Source organism: Atheta coriaria, unplaced genomic scaffold (assembly GCF_025399875.1).
Source record: "Atheta coriaria isolate IRGN ID8LTWV9N9 unplaced genomic scaffold, Caltech_Dcor_3.1 hic_scaffold_7_pilon, whole genome shotgun sequence".
NCBI lineage: Eukaryota > Metazoa > Arthropoda > Insecta > Coleoptera > Staphylinidae > Dalotia > Dalotia coriaria.
In genome coordinates this window covers 12,658,542-12,675,728 of record NW_027045449.1, presented here as the reverse complement: position 1 = coordinate 12,675,728, position 17,187 = coordinate 12,658,542, and the positions used below count along the sequence as shown (strand labels likewise).

Sequence of the window (17,187 nt, the reverse complement as noted above, 5' to 3'; positions counted from 1 at the left end):
CACACAGCGGCTTCAAAGCAATTTCAGCGCATCGCTTCATTACTCTTCGTCAACTTCGCCAGCTAGCAGCTACCAGTGGCTGCAGTAGATGGGAGAGTACGTGCGGGAGCGCCGTCGGCTTACAAATTCGAGGCGTCGCGACGCCCGCTCGCATTTAACACGCGATGCGACATGTGCGTCGCGGGCGCACGTGATGCGTTGCATTTAATGCCGTTTGCTCTTCACACGCAATTGCACTAATGTCTTTGTGTATTCATAAGGCGCGAAACTCCCACAACCTGCGCGCACGACATCACAGATTTACTTTGCTCGTTATTATCTATTTAAAACTAGCTATTTTCACATTTTTTTCAAATTCATCACAAATTATAGTGATTTTGTATGTTTATGTTATTTACAAAAACAAATAATACAAAGGAATGTTTAAAATGTTAAATATTTTAGGGTAAAATGACGATATTTTAGTAACACTTGTTATATTAAAATATTTTTATATCGTCTGCTTATGTGTAGTGGTGTGTAAGGTTAGAGTGTTAGACACATAAATAATAATGGCTGAGTGCATCTCACGATGAATTATTTTCCCAAAAATTTTGACACCGCGACCGACACGCTCCACAACTACACGCCGGCGTTGTTTACAACGCGCGGAATTAATGATTATTATAGTCTGCGCGCTTTTTTTAATGTCCGGCAATAAGGCGTGAATTTTATTTTCTAATTCTCTATTAATAGCGCAATAATGTGCTTGTTTCAGGAAATCGGTAATTTAAAAGTGTCACAACTTTTCAAAATTTTACTCGTGTAATGGATAAACTACGTTGCATCACTAAAAAAATTACGAAATTAAAATTTATATAATAATAAATAATTGTGTATTGTATCCTATTTACTGGATGTGGAAAATAATTTTTAAGCATTAGATACATCCACTGTTAGTGTAAATTAATAATTTACCTATAGACATCATATTACAGTGTAGAATAGATTTGGATGTTAGGTTAGTTTAGGTTAGGTTAGATTACGTTAGTATAGGTGGCGAACGTGTGACACCTAAGCTCTTAAACAATAACAATTAACAATTTTAGGATAAACTTATTCATCTAAAACAAATTTCAGTAAAAATAATAAATGTGCTTTTTTACAAAACAGTATACCAATATTATAAAACACATTATTAAGGGTTATATAAGTCTTAAAAAGTAAATTGCAATGCAAATATTAAGCAGCTATACTAACAAATCTCAATTTAAATCTAAAATTGAAAAAAAAAATTCACACAACTCTTTAGGCATGATTTCTCATTCCTAATTGTTATGGTTAAGTATTGCTGAATTGTTTAAAAAGCACTTTTTCCTAAAATCTACATTTTAGCACTGGCAATTGACACACTACTTAAAACCATTGTTTCTCGTGAACTATCAAGTGTTAAGAACGGAATCAGACCTATTCGTTCGATTATCGTATCTATTTCAACTCGTTCGTCTTATAATCCGCGTTGTAATTCCATGTAATCGTAGAGTTTTACTCGAGTTTCCAATTACGCTCATCCACCCATACTGTTCCTTGTCTCCATGCTACCTCTTGATATTACTACCAGTATAATGTGTTTCTGAAATGTGTCAAACGCTCGTCTCGTTTGAGTTCGCAGTCCTTCCGGGCGTATGATGACGATCCTTGCTGCTGTACCTATTCCGTTGAGAGTGCGGTACGGCTTCGTCCAGTTCTAATGCAAGCCAAAACGCATGCGGAACGCAGTCGACTCAGTCGGATGGTAAAGTGATCCGGAGAGCATGCCAGTTGATACGTTAGAATGGTGCGCAACCGGTGATATGGTCAAGTAAATATCTGGTCATAGTCATAGTCATATGATCATGGCGAACAAACAATTAAAACAAGATCTCATCAGCTGAATGATGAATGCAACACACCTATAAAATGTTAAATGATGTAGTTTAGATAAATGCTCAAAATCATCATCCCGAGGTGGATATTTATTTATATTTTGATTGTTAGTTTTTTAATGTGTGTTTTATACCCGAGTGGAAATTGCAATCATAAACTTGATTTGTGTTGCAACGGGTGAGGGGAGCTTTCGTAGGTGGCTCTTCGGTCCACTAAGCAAGCGTAATTCCCTTCGCATATCTAGTTGCCGCCGCCCGTTCGTCGAGCCGCGCGCGTTTTTCTCCGGTATCTCGATGGGCACAGCTCACACACAGGCTAGTTGTTGCTTCGCATGTCCATCCTGTGCCCTGAACGACCGCGCGAACATGTATTCCGTACTCGTATATCAAGCATTGCGGTCACCTGTCCGGAACCGGAAGTTCAAACATTCTCGTACGTACCGCGCGAGTTCACTTCTCTCACCGTCACACGCGCACTTTCGTGATTTCGAGTATGTTGGACAAACTATGGGAATTTCGAAATAAAAAAAAAACAACTACTAGAACGCGCGGTAATGAATACGAGGGGCGACACAGATTGTCCCCCTCGATATTTAAAAATCTATTTGATTTGATTACATGTTTCACGTGTGAGAAAACAACTTGTTTGATGGCAGTATGGGAATTTTTTGATATCGCGTGCTTTACGAGAATGAAACAATTATAACTCGTGAGACTATTTTACATGACTTTAAATATTTAAATTAACCTTTTTTTATTTATGTAGATTATTATATTTTTGAGGTTAATTCCGCTATGAAATTATCACATCAAATTCACATCATCGTAAATTGTTATTACTTGATAAGAATTTCATTTTTTCCTTTGACAACAAGCAAATGAGGGTGATTTTGACGATGATAACGATAACATTCAGCTCGACATGTAAGAAACAAATTTGCAACGTCAAACTACCGAAACTAAGTACTACTTGAATACACGCCGTAGGTACAAATTACGCCTCACTCAAAATTTCCAAATTAATTTCTACCATCAAGAAGTGAGCTTTTTCTTTTCGGGGGGTTGTACGTGGAGGCGTGTAAAACACACGCGTCAACTTCTGCATTCTTCATCGGTGGCCCCGACGTCGTGAAAAACAAATATTTAAAACGTAATTTATGGCGGATACATTGTGCGAGCAGTCGCTCGCATTAATTAATGGCGTTAAGTAAGGGTAGACTTTTCGTTCCCGCGTCCGTGCACCACGCGAGCTCGACATTAGCGTAATGCGCGATGGTGTGCCGCGATTAGCGCCGGTGGCGGTTGGGGGTGGTTGCTAGTGGTGGTCCTAGGTCTTAGGTGTTTTACAAGGGATGCGATGATGACGTGCCGCCTGCCTTCTTACATGCGCGATAAATAAATACGTACGCGCAAGGGCGGGCAGGTAGGCCCTGCGTTTCGTACAAATTGCGGCGAGTTTGCTGCCGTGCGCGCAGGAAGGATACGGTAATGTCGGTAATAGCCTTTTATGTTGCCACCGTCACATTAGTAAAACAATACGGAACCGTCTGTGCGTTGCGTTGCGTTTCGGGTCACGGCATATTACTTTATCATTCATCACACAAGTCTATGCTACATATAGCTATGTAGTTTAGGTATGGAGTAGGTATTTTATATTATTTGCAGTCTTAATCAGATTTTTTTCTAATAAAATGCATAATTTTTTGTTTATCCAGAATTTATTAATTTACTAGCGTTTGCCCGCGACTTCATCTCGGTAGTGTTTAATAAAAATGTAATTTGTTTTTACTGTCTTGTACTAGACATAGTATGTGTCAATTCAATCAATAAGATTCGCAATTTTATTTTAAAGGAATTAATTATAAACGAATTGCTAATAATGCACTTCAGCGCGCCATCTTAGATTCAACTATTTAACTATAACTATGATTGAATCTCAATGCCAACTTTTATCCTCTAGAAAAGGGCGCTCTTTAGGGTTTTCCAGGCAATTAATCGAATTTTTCTTGCCGTAAAAACCATCCCTCGACTTTAACGAACATTTTAAAAAGAATTGGCCAAATTGATCTAGGCGTTGTTGAGTAATGCGCATACCCACATATTTTGCAATTCAATTTTATATTATAGAAGATATAGGTAGTATCAAACTCACAATTACATAAAATTATTATAAAATTTAAATTCCTAGTAATTTCTATATTGCTGAAAAAAATCTCACAACCAATTAAATGTTATATTGTTCTAAATGTTCTATTTTATTAATAATTAGAAATTATCTTCTTAATAAATTTCATGATAGAACTATTTGTGTAACACGTGGCTGATGGACATAGTCAAGGTCACAAGGGTTTTCACAAAAACTGTGATTCCGTTATGAACCTCAGAATATTGCACTCCAGACATAATTTTACGAGCAATAAGTCAAGTCCAAAGCATCTTTACTCAGAAACATGGACCAAAAATGCACACACCGTCGGCGTAAAAGTCGAACCACCATTTACGATACACTCTAAATATTTACTACCGGTTTACTTCTGATCGCTGGGGTTGTAAAACGATTTAACATTTAACCATTCGAAGCAGAATTAAAGCCAAAACGACGAAAAGCCACGCTTGTAAAAACTGTTCCATGCTGCGTTTGCAATAATTCTGGTCAAGAATCAACCACTGTTAGCCTACCCAAATTGCCAGTAAACAAATAAACACACAGTGATCTATATTAAAGAAAATGAAATAATGTTATTCATTATGCAAATTTATTTAATTTACTTATGGCACAAACAAGGATTTGCTATGAAAATGGAAAGTTAATTGCCAGACTACTGGTAGGTATGCAGCCGACAAGCGGAAAACATCGGGCCATCGACACGTTCGTAAATATCGCATGTGGTGTGGTCTGATCATCGGTTGTAAATTGTTTTCGAAGAAGATTAATAAGCGTAATAAAAATATGTTTATGCATTGTGATTTATAGCGATATTAATGTTTCGAGCGCGGGACGCTAATGTGCACGTGAATTATGAATAAGAATGTAAATAATATTCGGACGTGGCGAAGAGTCGGACTTCTTCGCCTGCACACTTCGAAGCGCGCTTGGTATGTGCAATGTGCAAGGTGAAGACGAACGACCACGACGATTACGCGTCAACCATCATCGCCAATCGTAAATTACTTTAATTATTGATTTTTTTCAAATTTGTCTTATATCGCCAAGTGATAAATCGTATTTTACATTCCGTGAGTTATATAATCTACACAGGGTTTTTTTAATTTTTGCATCTCTTGGGCTGAACATTTATATTAAACTAGCTTTTGCCCGCGACTTCGTCCCGGTAGTGTTTAATAAAAATATAATTCAATTTTACTCTCTCGTTCTAGCCATAATACGTGTCAATTCTTCACCGCGCCATCTCGGATTAATCTACTTAACTATAACTATGATTGAATCTCAATGCCAACTTTTATCCTATAGGAAGGGCAGCCTTTAGGGTTTTCCCGATAATTATTCGAATTTTTCTCGCCGTAAAAACCATCTTTGGACTTTAACGAACATTTTAAAAAAGAATTGGTCAAATGTGTCTAGGCGTTGTTGAGTTATGCGCTTACCAACAGATTTGGCGATTTATTTTTATATTATAAATTTAACAAAACACACTATAATTATAAGTTTACTGCAAGTAAAAAAACACGCGTATGATATATTCGCGTTGATTTTGTTACTCGCAGCGGCGGCAGTAAAAATATGTGCGCGGTTTACGTGAACTTTTTCATGCTCCGCCATCGGATTGATGATAAAACGGTCGCGCACGGCACTCGGGTCACAATCCGTGTTTCCGCGTCCGGCCACTTTACCCAAATTCGAAAATTCACACAACACGAAACACGAAATTGTCATCATTATTATTTGCGCTCGTTTAAAATTTGAACGCGCTCGCTTCCACCCACAGCCGGCGCATTTGTTTCTACACGAGCGCGCACGCGGCTGCAACATTGAAAATTATTCGCTAATATTAAATATCTGATCGGGTGGCGGTGATATTAAATTAATGTGTTGTGCTGATGTACGATATTTTGCAATTTAACGTGTTTTCGACGAATTGTGCGCCGGAATTTCATTAAATCGTACAGATAACGAAATTATTTCATCGTTTTGCACATGATATCGAATAAAAACCGTCAGTTTTATAAGATTAGTGATGCCTTTCATGCTTTCGGGTTGATAACAAATTGATTTCAGTGTAGCGAGATGGAAATTTATGCGGTGCTAATTAGCAGTCACGTTTATAAGACCGATGTTTATGAGAATCGTTCCGTGGTTGTCATAATCGTATTTATTGTCGAAGCAAAATGTTTTAATGTGAACCTGTGAAACGTGCCGCCTCATTTACTAAACAAAAAACAATAACTTAAATCTATACAGAGTTGTATTTAAAAATTTCAACAATAATCAAATTTAAGTTGAAATTTAATATTTGTGTGGAATTTTACAACACTCTGTATATTTGCAGGAAAATAAATCAAATTAGCGTAGCTTGGACCAAGGTTTCTTTTAATCCAAAATTGATACATTGATGTTGAACGTGTTTGCCTTTTTCTGTCAGATTTCCTTAATCCGAAATTTATTGCTCACTGTTTAGGTTATCACGTCGGCACAGGTAGACCCGAAGGAGTCCAACCACCCTCGAATTCTTGAATGTTTTATGTCGCGATTCCAGTGTACAGACCACACAGTGGTGTTATATTCGTTTTGTGGTGGTCGCGTGAAGTTCAGGTCCAAGCCGGACTCGATAAATTTCAGCATGATGGAGTTGATTATAATAATGTAATAATCGCCGATTTGCATATTGAATAATTACATTCCGATCTGATATACGAGTAGCTACACGGGGCTCTAAATTTATACTGTACGGTAAGGCGTTCGTGCGTTGTATTTAACACGTCGGCGAGAAATTATAATTTCTTACACGGCTTCTACCTGCAGTGCTTTTCACTTTTCGACAGGCGTCGTGAGTTGGTGCGATGCTTATCTTATCAACCGTATGCACTTTTTTGAAAATCAGCATTACCCGCGTATTTTCCTGACGAAGCAAAATTATATCTATGCTGGGTATATAGTTCTAATAAAATAAGACATGCAAATATAAAACTTTTTGTATATAGGTATTTAATGAAAAATCAGATTTTGTAAATTTTTAATTTAATTATTAATATTATTTGTTTTGGCAACTTTTATAATCGGTGAATAGTCAAATACTAATTGATAAATCAACAAAATATTTTGTCTTATTGTTGATGTTGTTTAAGCCGAATATTTGGCTATTACTAAACTTATCTTCACCCCATTCGTAGTTAAATTGTAAAATTATATATAATCATAACATAAAGCAGGGCAGAAATTATTTTTACATTTGCTTGCAACCCTCAACGATAATCCGCACCCAATCCGAACTGTACCACCTTTCAAAAGTCTGTTTTGTTTGAATCATCGACGAAGGAACAATACACGCTTGGGCAAACCCACCCGTGGAAAACAACAATCAATTAAACGTTAAATAATGAAGTAATCGAATTAAACGCTCTAATTGAATGTCCCGTCTCGTCAACTTCTGATTGCATGCGCCCGCCAAACGAAATTATAGACCAAGCCACAGAACGCCAGAGTCCCTTTGGCTTTGCATTCATTGCGTGCATGCAAATAAATGCGTATATACTAAGGTAACATCCGTTAGTGCAGAGAGCATCCAGGGGGTGAGAGCCCAAAAAAAAACGTAGAAATAATTGCACACTCTGACATTGCGCTGCAGCGGAACGGTAAGCGCATGAATACGTGTGCACGAAATCATACGTTGGTTGGGCCGGCCGAAACGATTTAAAGTACTATTATGAGGGGGTGCGTGGACTCGGGAACGGGTGCGTTATTTGTGATTACATGTGGTGCGAGCATATTTTCGTATTATGGTTGGTACGTATCGTGATTCTTTGATCGTGGGAAATCAGTGTTTGAAATTATTTAGCCACCTGTAGTCGGTTTTGAATGATTGAATGTGAAACGATTTGACTCCCACATTCATCAGTTGTCTCAAATAAAAAAGGGGTTTATTTTAATATAAATACTTAAATACAACTTAACTAAATAAATATTTTCGTTGATTCTGTGATACCTACTGTAGCATCTTCCAACATTATTGTTGTTGTTGCTCTGATGACAGTATAACAACGTGTCATCCCGGAACACGGATGTTCTAATTTGTTACGCTTGGTGATATGGAAATGCAGCGCGACGCTTTCCGTTTTCGAACATCACATAATTATGCTTTAATGCATTCGACCAAATCGCAGCCAGCAAAAGTATATTAAATCATAAAACAAATTAATCATAAATCAATCAATTTGCACGACTCAATTGACTCATTATTTTAATTTTTTATTTTATGAATTTGTTTACGAATGCAAATTAGGCATCCGGGTGGTAAATGACTTCCGGCGATGGTTGCTACTGTGATCTATGGGAAGTTTAGTGCTGGTGCGAACTCGAACACCTTAATATTCGCAGTGATTACATCGCCATTGCGCTGGAAACGAGATTAAATGTCGATTTGCTGATAAACATTAAACTTTTTATGCATCGTTAGGTGACAATACTGCTGTGTACACCGAAAATAGTTGATGGCCGATAAATAATTACGTTACGTAATGCACGAGATAAATAAACAAATTAATCATGAGTTGACGGATTAGGTGTATTTCTATCAATATACCAGTAATATTTGAAATGTTGACCTTATGTTTTTTATAACTTTCACATTCGGACGTATTTTTAGGTTAGTAATGTAATTGTAATTTGGTTTGATTTTTAGGTTATGAAGATGCTAAAAATGTATTTTTTTAGTAGAAAACGTATAAAAATATTGTTTTTGCAAAATATAAGTTGATATTATTTGTTAATAATTAGATTTTTTACACGTTTTGGAATTTGAATGCATCATTTGTGATTGAAATCTAAAATTAGCATTTTAGCTGAATGACTAACGTTTATATCAAAGCAGGCAATTGAAATTGAAAGCAAATCAATTAACCAAGCCTTATCTGCGCACAAAATTAAACCAATCGCGTCAAACGATGTAAAACGATGAAGCGCTAAAAGAGATTTGTCCTCGCACTACCGTCCACGTCCACAATGCGCAAATGGCGTCATTAACGCATCAGCTTATTATGCCGTAAGCGTTTTTCTTCACCGCGCGCGATTGATTCCCGATTTAATTTCCCGTTTTGCGTTTAATTATAAGCATCTTAGGCACTTTACTTGCAACACCACGCTTAAAATCCACCGAGCACCGCGTGCGTCAATTCGCAAAAAGGAAGCACTTAATAGCTTTTGCGTTTGTTTCGTTTTTTTCCTCAACTTCATCCTCAACGCGCGGTGCATTTTTGCAGGCGCGCTCTTTAACTTGTCAACACGGATAGCCGCATGCAATTTTAACCGATTTTATTGAAAAACCTTTCGACGGCGACTCGCGCTCCGGGTCGGAGTTGGAGGCACAATGAGACTTTGTGTCGCCTCATTGAGGCGCTGAAGAGTCGCCGAGGAGACGTGTGTGGCACGATGCGTGGCTGCCGTGTAATGAGAAACGAATGAAGAAATGCGCCAACTCTTAGCTGGACGGACACGTAAGTGGATGCGACGTAATTGATTTTGATTACTATTTTGATGAGGAATTTTTCACCATCGGTGCATAACGGCGAGCATAATAAAATTGCACGTGCACTTTTTCTATTCACGACGACAGAATGACCACAAGAATCAATCAATTAACATGTTTCAAGTATAGAATGACTTCTATAGGGAGTAAATTATTTTTGGAAATCATTTTTTAGCTTAACATAACTTATTTACCTATTTACTTACTTTTGTGACTGTTTTCCAGGAAACAGGATGCATTGTTATGCAGTTATACATCCACAGGTGAGTACTTAGAGGTATATCCTCACCGCATGTAAAGACATTCTTAAGGTCGTCCATTCATAGCGCATTGTGCGATTAAATAAGGTGTTAAAGAAAAATCTGCTAAGAGTGTTAAATAATATTAGCATCATAATACCTACGTACTGTATGGTTGGGACTCACCTCACCGACGTCTTTAAAATGACATGTTTCAAGCAAACAGACATTTTATTAATCGATTTCGATTGACACATCGTCCCAGCCCTAACCCTTGCGCACTTGTACCGTATTTGTAAGCATTCGTATACCTGTTACATGTGAAACAAATTTAATATAATCATATATTTTACACATATTGGAATCGGTTTTTTGCAATGATGAGAAAAAATAACTTTGATTTATTAACTGATCGATCCGGACAAATTATAAACAAATGTGCATTGAATATGGTTATAATTATCGAAGAAATCAACGATAAAGTAGTTAGCGCTATTATTGATCGGCAATTTGCAATTAGTCGAATCGAACAATTTTGTTTTTGCTGGAATTATACGAGTGATACGCGCGCATATGCATCATTAACACGTTTGTCTGCTCATCAGCGAGCGCACTAATCAATTTAAATGGAAATTTTAGAACTCGTTAGCCAGGTAGATACAAAAAAATATAAATAAATATTGTCGGTGTGTTTTTATTTTAAATATTTAATGTAAATATTTTGTAATTTTCGATTTTATAAGAGAATCTAATATGGTACTTAATGAAATGACGAAATCTGCAAATTACTCTACAGTTTACACTCCCTCGTTCCTACACTCGTTATAGCCGCTTTAACCCAATAACGTTTTCAACAAATGTTACTAAACTAAATGTTAATTCACCTTGCGTCCAACCTACCTACTCTGTACTATTAGTTATGTTGTGAAATGATGGTTTACTCGAGTGTATTAATCATTTTCGTCTTTTTTTTTTCAATATTGTGTGCGAACGCAACATTTCGTGCACGCAGCGTTGTGTTCATTACCCTCGCGTTTGCTCTTCGTGCATGTGTGAGTGTGTTTTTTTCCTTTACAATTATCAGCATGCGAGCGTCATCGAGCCGGTAATAAATGACAAAGTTTCGCAAAACTGAGCGATCGCTCGGCTCCTGCCGGAGACGAAATTCACGCGCGCGCGCACGCTGAAAAATTAACGTAAACAAAACTACCCTGCAAGTACAGCATCATCCGAATTGTCAGTGCGGCGGTTATGCGCTCGCTCGGCGTGATTTATGATGCCGCGATGCATTCGCATTCACACATCGAGCAACGTGCGCGCTAACGGCGTTCGGAAAAACGTTCGATGTCTAGCTAGGAGGAAAACAGCATCCGTGCAGCTGTGCGATATGCCCAGGTGTGTTGTTGTCCTCCCTTCTGCGAGCGCGTACACCCTAAATATTTCTCTCGTTGGACTCTTACTGTACTGCGCATAAAACTCACCTCGTGGGCCTACTTCTGTATGTGTGTGTGTGGGTTTGTGAGGAAAGGACAATGCGATTCGAAACTAGTTCTGATTGAAAAGGGGGAAGTTAAACGAGCCAGCGAGCTGCAATTACGCATTCGTGAACTTTTATACACACAGCTTCAAGGCCAAGGCAAGTACCAAAATTCAAGCGTGAACCAAAACACGGTCTAATAAAACCGAATGTTGGTTCATCAGTGGGTTCAAAATTCATGTTTTGATATTTAACTCAGTCGTTTGCAGGGACTGCTAAAAATCATAAATAAAATTTTATTGTTTGTAGCTACAGCTTCAATTTTTGGTTTGTTTACATATCTTTTTTATCAGGTTTGCCAGTGCAACACAATGTTACTTGTAAGAATCAGTCAGTCCGCTGCAATCAGCGCAACATGCCGCTGCGGGTAAATAACAGTGAAAAGTTGTTTAATTTGTTTAAAAACTGCAGTAATCGATTCAAAATGAATTAAATGTTAACTTAAGATATGTCACAAGTAAGTGGTTTGTATTCCTCTTCGTTTACATCTTTAACAACTAAAGATTTGCCATATTTTATTTACACACGCTAGTTTTACGTTAAAAACGATAAGTTTGATCAATCACTGCAGCAGATCGCATAAAAATCGTATTTTCGTTAAAAAACTTGTTTTATTTGAAATTTGCGTTTCATTTGTTAACCAAGCAATTTCTTGGACACGTTTTCGTTGTATAGTCTCCAATACACAGCGCCGACCTTTCTTATCAGTTGTTTATAAATTTTATTTACATCTGCTTCCGCATTTTGTCGTCGTGTGCAAAAATACGTGGAATAATATTGTTTTTATTTCATAATCTTGACGCCAATAATTAATATATACCTACATCTGCGCATGATAACACTATTACTTTAAGGCCTAAGCAAGAAAATATTATTCGACCACCGGATTTTTTTATTTCACAGCCAATTTCGAAAATTATTTTATGTTTCGACGGTATCTAAGTCACTAAGCCACCAAATTTCATCTCCGCCGTGGATCATAGCCATTTTACGTTTTTACCAAATGTCGATAATAATTTTTCACCCGACGTCGTAAAAACTTCGTTCGTTCGCTGCGTTTTGCGCTTGACGATTTACGACGCACGCCCGTGTTTCGAATGCGCTTCGTTTCGTTGTCAGCAGTGTGCACTGGTGTGTGTGTGTGTGTGTGTTGTTGCGGCGTGCTATTGTGTGCTACATTGTCGTTCGGCGACGATTTGAAATGCGAGGGTGTGTGTGTGTGTGTGCATCGTAAATCCGGGCCGAAATTTTAAATCGGAATTCCTAGAACACCTCTTTACGCTTCATCCCATCGCAGCCCGTAGTGCACAACCTTCTAAGTCCGAAGAATTTCGACCATCGTTGGTCTTGTCCACACTTCAGGCGGTCACTTCGATATGCTTCATGGCAGACATTTCGGCGACACAGTCACAAACTGTAAATATCACCGAAGAGAATCTACTAATTCTAAACGTAAAACAAAAATTCCCATAAAACGATGAATATTTACTGAAAACAATATTTTAAATTAAGTATTCGATTTAATTTTGTTTACTGCAAATCCGACCGCTTTCTTAAATTATATTTTACCTGAGATCTATTTAAAACTGATGGTTGAAAACATTTGCAAATATTTTGTAACCATTTGCTGTCATTTGTCTTAAATTTTACTTGTGTATTTATGGCATGCACTAATTTGTTTTCCTAAATCAGAACAAATACACCCATTACTCTATTTGCTCACTGCTGGCTTATTGATAGATTTGAGGGCATTGATATATTTATGACTGACTCCTACTCAACTACACATTCAATGCAATTTACTAGCACAACAATCTCTCAACATCAAAACACCTTGACTAGTACAGTACTTGCAAAACACGATGCTTTATTTGTACCTAGTATGCGTGGGCGTTTTATTACAATTAATCTTAGCACAAAAACTTAAAAAAACTACATTTAATGACTACCATTTAACACGTTCAGAAACAAAGTGTTTGAGAATTCATGGCCAATTTGTTGCGTAAAATATTAGCTACCTCATTTTTTTTTCAATTTTCACGTGTGTGGTCCTTTAATCAATCTATTTTTGTGCAGGCGGTTGAATTTTTTCTTTCGTCTACACTCGCGTTAGAGCATCATTTATTTTCCGCTTTTTTTGGATACCCTGTTGTGTCTCACATTAAATGCTCAGTGTAAAAGTGTGGGCACTGTGAGCATTAATGCTTTTCGGGGATGATTTACCGTTTCGGCCATGATGAAACACATTTTTAGGTTAGGTTAAATTTTTACACAAAATTACAATGACAGTGTTTTTTTTTATACAATAGAGAATAATTGTAATAATTTGTAAAATTATTTAATCTAACATTATTGAATCGACATATAATTATGTAGGGTTTACCACGTGGAATATCATCGTCTCTTGAAAAAAGCGATTCGTCCGACCTCATTTCTTTCCGATTGAACACAATAGATACGCACGAGAACAATTTATATGAAATTTCTAAGCGCCGGCGGCGTTGCGACACCACAAATATCGCGTCCCAAATATCGCCCCATCGGTTTCCCCAATGATACCGTTTGATATAATCGTCCGAAAGCCATTATTTCGAAACGCTAATGTTTATACTTAGACGCACACACACAGTGATAGATATAAACGTTAAATTAATTCAGATATGCGGTGGGTAATCTATCGCCGGAATCTGCATGTGTCTGGTAGCTCAATGTCAAAAAATTGAAATATTCAGATGCTTAACGAAAAGGCCTATCAAAACAACACTCACGAAATTCTTGTCCGTTGTATATTGTCGAGAGTTTAAATGTTTAGATGGTGTCATTCTTATTTATCAAGACTAACTTTTGCCCGCGTAGCTTTTAATAAAAACTGGCCTAACTAATCATTTTCTTGTTTCTTGAAGCTATGTGTCGACTCCGCGAATAATATTCATACTTTATATTTTAATAAATATTGTAATACCTACTGAATTAAGCGCCATCTTACTTTAAATTCTAAAACTATAAGAATCTACCTTCATCTCTTATTTTACACCCCTTCGAGGTATTTCTGCAACAAAAGACTGTGAGTAAAGAAATTATTATGGAATTTTCCTTGATAAGTAGAGTCGCTAAATTAATTTTTGAACGGAACCTGTTTGACACGTATCAACAATTTGTTTGAGAGAATAAGAATAATGTTTTAGCTATATTTTCCTTGTAATTTCTTCATGATTTCTCATCGTTTGTATTTTCCTTGAATTTCTAAACATATGTTAAAACGAAATTTAGCGAAATTTAGCCGTTCTCAACTTTTTGTAAGGTAAAAATACGTCTATTCATTTTTATAGGTATACTACATTTTTCCTCGCGACTTCGTCCCGGTAGTGTTTAATAAAAATTTAATTCGTTTTTACTCTCTTGTTTTAGACATAGTATGTGGCAATTCTATCAATAAGATTCGCAATTTTATTTTAAAGAAATTAATTATGTAAAGAATTGCTAATAATGCACTTCAACGCGCCATCTCGGATTCAACTATAACTATACTATAACTATGATTGAATCTCAATGCCAACTTTTATCCTAGAGAAAAAGGTTGTCTTTAGGGTTTTCCGGCCATTATTCGAATTTTTCTCGCCGTAAAAACCATCCATGGACTTTAACAAACATTAAAAAAAAAAGAATTGGCCATATTGGTCTAAGCGTTGTCGAGTTATGCGCTTACCAACAGATTTTGCAGTTCATTTTTATATTATAGATGTATCTAGATATATAATAATTCATTTGTTAATTGTTATAGCGCGTCTATAAGAAAACGCATATATTTTACGGTATGCATTACATGATGAATAAATTGATCTGATTAGACGCTTCAAATGACTACACTAGAATGCGTAATGCGTAAGGTAAGTCAAATGAATTTGTGTGTGAAAAGTGTTGAAACAAACGAATCATCACACCCTCGCCGTTGATTTACACGCGTACTTTTTTCTACACTCGACGCGCCTCGCATGTTAACACATCAGCGCCGCGAACGCCGCACGACACCATATAATCTAATTAAAGTGCATGTTAAGTTGTAAGTCGTGTGCAGTGCTCACGCCGGGTGCCGACTAATAATCTGATCCAATTAAGTGTCGGCGGGCGAAAGTGTGTGCTTTCGTGTCGTGTCGACTTTGGAAGCTTACAAGATACCTACGTGTATGCGTGGGTGTAGCGCCACCCCGCGGCAAACATACTCATATGTTATGCAGATAAGAGATAGTACCGTCGATGGATGTGGCTGGCACGCGAGCCGTGTGTTCGAATCACGACTCACGTCTTGTAAATATCGGCATGTAATAGCATAATAATGTCTTTTGTCGCTAATTGTCTCTGTCGATGGGGGAGACAAGCGTGATAACATCGTGATTGACATGGACGATATGAGCTAATACAATATGTTTTCTGATTTAAATTTTTAGTGGAAATGTTGCAAGGTGAAACTAAATTGTAACTTAATGATTTGATTGAAGGAGTGTGAGTTAATTTCTATTGGTGAAAAAATAGCTAATATAGATTCAAGATAACAACAATAGAAAATTGACGATTTGCATGACTCGATTTTCTTTTCTTTAGATTCACGATTTATTCTAAGAATAATAAATAACAATAAGCAACAGCGAATCAGATTTGACCTTTAAATAATAAAATATCAATATTTTGAAATATAAATCTTTACTTTTGTTAATTCAATCATCAAATTAATTTATCTTTCAACCATACACCAAGATTTTCATCTTATCCGTATAATTATTTAATAATTACTCAGATTGTATCTTCTCGGGATCGCAGCCAGCTTTGTTGTGTTCCGAGTAGATCTGAAATCAATTAGCATTAGCATTTAGCAAACATCTGTAATTAGAGCTCACGTCGCCGCCGGGCAAAGCGAGCAGCACAAGCAACACAAGACATAACCTGCCCGCCGTGATTACTAAATTACTAATGATGCAAACGCAGGAAAATCGTAACACACATAGGAACATTTCGAGGCGGAAAATACGAGTGAGTGATTTACGCGCACGACGATAATATCGCAAATCGTAACGCACGTGCCGCACGCGTACACTCGCCACGCCGCGACGAAAAAGACATCAGGCGCACGCAAACCTCGCGTGGGCAAGCCGTCCAAGAATAAGTAACTCAATGTGCGTTCGATCTTGATATCGCGCTGATATTACGACTGATTGTGTAATTACATCGTCCGTGCGTGTTAATTTCGAGTATATACAAGATTTGAACCAATGTGTCACATCCGATTTGTTATGCGCATGCGTGCATATCTACGCGCATGCGTATCATGTAGGTAACTTCATGCGCTTGTCATTAGTTTTTTGTTTTGTGCAAATATGGATGAGGTAAAGTACGGGTGTTAATTATTCGTGATTTGGTCATGGTTTAAAATATGTATGTATTCGAGATTGAGCAACGCTGGCGTAACATCTTCCTGGAAGCTGGCAGCAACGTCTCGCTAGTTGACTGTTGTAAATAAATTGTTGTTATTGCCCGTAATATAAAGTTCGTGACTTTTCGGCTTCGACGTCGATACTCCCTTGTATATGACGGTTGTAAATTTTCATAAAATTGCCATCAGATGCTTCAACAAGTAAGTATCCTCACTTTTTTTACCACGAAAGTCTTCCTCTGTGTACTTAGGTACTGTAACTGCAGTGAGTGAGATTTAAAATACGCCCAACAACGTGAGGTGCCTGCAGGGTAAATCAGCCGCTTGCTATTTTTTCGTGCAAGCACGGATTTTATTCATTTCAGCATTTTTTGTTTGTGCG

At 37.2% G+C, this 17,187-nt stretch overlaps 1 long non-coding RNA gene across 1 annotated transcript in view; it reads left to right on the top strand.

Moving 5' to 3' along the window:
* Positions 1–17,187, top strand: part of LOC135795272 (uncharacterized) — a 134,160-nt gene that overhangs the window by 89,176 nt on the left and 27,797 nt on the right. Inside the window, exon 4 of the long non-coding RNA XR_010549056.1 lies at positions 9,830–9,867. This is a non-coding gene — a long non-coding RNA (uncharacterized lncRNA). The remainder of the gene's footprint in view (positions 1–9,829; positions 9,868–17,187) is intronic.